The following is a 3,267-nucleotide window of genomic DNA, read 5'->3' as shown; positions in this document are numbered from 1 at the left end:
AATAATAAAAAAAAATTAAAAAAGTGAGTCACTTCCTGTTCAGGAAAACGAGTATTTTTTATTTTATATATTAACGTTATATTGTGCATTGGAAACACAAACATACTTAAAATGAGTAAATATTATTCATTTTAAACATGTTTATATTATTTATAGGGCTATAAAACAAAAACCTAAAAAAGAATTTTTCTTGTTCTTCTCTCATATAACCAGGGCAGGGCCTGAGGGGGGGCGGCGCCCGAGCGCCCCTAGTGGCGAGCCGCCACTGGCTGCTGCAACTGGGACTGGGAGACACCTGAGAATGGGGATATGTAGACACAAGAGGGAGACAAGACAAGAACAAACAAAACATGCCTACAGATGAAGCTCTTAGAAGTCCAGCATTTACTGCTACTCTACCACTACTCCACCACTCCACTTTGTGACTCCTATTGTTCTGGATTTCACACCTCCACTGTCTGCCACAGGCTGGGGAGATTTTCATCTTACATTTTTATTCGTCCCAAATGTCCCAGCCCCATCCAATTTCTTAGCTTTTTTCACTGTTTATTTATCATGCATTGTAACACTAATATATGGTAGAGTAGCCCAAGTCAGACTGCCCATATAAAAATTATCTTGGGGGTCTGAGGGCAGTAGCCCCCGACCCCCTCCCTGGGGAAGCACTTAAGTTAAGTACCCTTGCTTTGTTTACGCCACCAGCCCCCGAAAATTAACACCTGGGTGCTAGTTCTAAAGTGACACAGGAGTGACATAGGAGTGGCAGAAGGGACCTGATTCAGAAAGGATTCATCTGTATATGTGACCCGCCGTGACCAAACCGGATTTGATTCGCAAAGGGGGAGGTGCTCTGAAATGAAGAAAATGTCTTGCTGTTCAGAAAATCCTAAAAATCGAAATCTTGATATTTTTTTTACATATTTGAATTGTCATTAATGTGTTCCCTTGTTTGCCCTTAGTTGCAAACTTAAATACAACTTGTAAATGAGGTAATTATTGTTATAATAGTTCCACAAATTTTCTTTCAAGTGAGGAGAAAAACTACACGCGCAGGCTGTGCAGGCCTGTCCAGGTAGCAAGTACTTGTACTTAATAGGTGTTAACACACAGACACATTATTTAGCTCTCCTATCTCAGAGAGAGAATAACACACTATTAATACACTATCTTAATGTTATAAGTTATAAGCAACGTAACGCAGTGTAAAAAAAAAAAGATAAAAAAAGAGGCCTTGACCCGTTATAAAACGCATGTTTTAACTTAATTAAAAACCATTAAAACACAGTTAGAATTTTATGAGCGAACGAATTTCGTTAGGGTGCATTTTTTCCAACCTAATGGGTAAATACATCTAAATAACACTGTTGAAAGCTGGGCTGTGTTGACGTTACAAATGTACAATCGCGCGGCTACTGGTGCTGGTGCTGCTGCTGCTTGGTGCAGCGCGAGGCTGGAGAGATGTTGTAACCCTTTCACTGCCACACTACAGAAGCGCTTAGTAACGCTTCGCCTCAAAGCCGTTTCTGGCCGAATTAGTCATCGAATCTTTAATTTTTTTTTAATTCTTATTCAGAGGTATTTCGTCGAGATTTCATAATTTGTAATGTGGCAGCAAAATGTGTAGAAATATGGTAAAAAAAACTATTTATCAGTTTTTTCTCGATGAAAAAAGACTACCACTTTCACTACCACACCACAGAAGGTTAACCTTTCACTACCACACTACAGAAGGTTAACCTTTCACTACCACACTACAGAAGTCAACTATTTGGTGGATGAGGGGATGGAGTCCAGCAAAGGTAGCAATGCCGTCATAAGTTACCTGCACCACTTCTTCAAAGACCATGGTCTTGGGGAGACAGATGTTGACCTTCACTGTGACAACTGCAGTGGCCAAAACAAGAACAAGTACATGTTGTGGTACTTAGCATGGCGAGCGCTACATGGTCTTCACCATCGTGTCAATCTCCACCTGCTGATTGTAGGCCACACAAAGTTTACCCCGGACTGTTTCTTTGGGCTTCTCAAGCAGCGTTTCAGAAAGACCAAGGTGAACACTCTTGATGAGATTGCAGCAGTCGTAAGGGACAGCTCAGTGGCTGGAGTCAACATACCACAGCTAGTGGGAAAGGAAGATGGCACTGTAATCGTGCAGTCCTACAACTGGCAGGAACATCTGGGGCCTTACTTCAAGCCACTGCCACAGATCAAGCAGTACCAGCACTTTAGGTGGGTGTGGTCACTGTGTGTTGTGTATTTACTGTAATTAATTATTCACACTTTAGTGCAAAGAATGTCATTGGCAAATGATACAAATGCATTGATATTGTTATGTGCCCTGTACTAACGTTTCACTTTATTATTGCAGCTTTGATTCCAAGGAACCTGGTGTGGTTGTGGCAAAGATGTCTATTGATGGCGCTGAAACCAGATTCCAGCTGCTCCGTGACGTCCGTGTCCTGCCGCCTATAGATGGACTTCCTGTGCTGCCACCACCGGGACTGGACTCTGCAAGACAACACTATCTGTTCCACAAGATCAGAGAGTTCTGTGATGAGGAAGCCCAGGACATAACATGCCCAGCACCACCAGCCAAAATATCCAGCAGCGGTTCAAAAAGACCACGGTGATCATCTGGAGAGGCCATCAGAACATTGAACATTGACTTTAGCATGTCTATTTTTATCTCGTGTTATTTTAAATGCTAATAAAATCTTGAAACTTGATTTGTCTCTTGTTTATTATCAGGGTCCCTTTCACTACCACACTACAGAAGGTTAACCCTTTCACTACCACACTACAGAAGGTTAACATTTCACTACAACACCACAGAAGGTTAACCTTTCACTACCACACTACAGAAGGTTAACCTTTCACTACCACACTACAGAAGGTTAACCCTTTCACTACCACACTACAGAAGGTTAACCTTTCACTACCACACTACAGAAGGTTAACCTTTCACTACCACACTACATAAGGTTAACCTTTCACTACCACACTACAGAAGGTTAACCCTTTCACTACCACACTACAGAAGGTTAACCTTTCACTACCACACTACAGAAGGTTAACCCTTTCACTACCACACTACTGAAGGTTAACCTTTCACTACCACACTACAGAAGGTTAACCTTTCACTACCACACTACAGAAGGTTAACCTTTCACTACCACACTACAGAAGGTTAACCCTTTCACTACCACACTACAGAAGGTTAACCTTTCACTACCACACTACAGAAGGTTAACCCTTTCACTACCACAC

General features: G+C 41.8%; 1 long non-coding RNA gene across 1 annotated transcript; it reads left to right on the top strand.

Annotated features, from left to right (window-relative positions):
• The first annotated feature begins 2,064 nt into the window (after positions 1-2,064).
• Positions 2,065-2,726, top strand: LOC311227399. The gene is made up of 2 exons (XR_014619593.1): positions 2,065-2,229; positions 2,369-2,726. It is a non-coding gene; the product is annotated as an uncharacterized lncRNA (long non-coding RNA).
• The last annotated feature ends 541 nt before the right edge of the window (positions 2,727-3,267 follow it).

Source organism: Notolepis coatsorum (genome assembly GCF_963971535.1).
Source record: "Notolepis coatsorum genome assembly, chromosome: 4".
Lineage (NCBI taxonomy): Eukaryota > Metazoa > Chordata > Actinopteri > Aulopiformes > Paralepididae > Notolepis > Notolepis coatsorum.
This window is presented reverse-complemented; position numbering and strand designations above follow the sequence as displayed.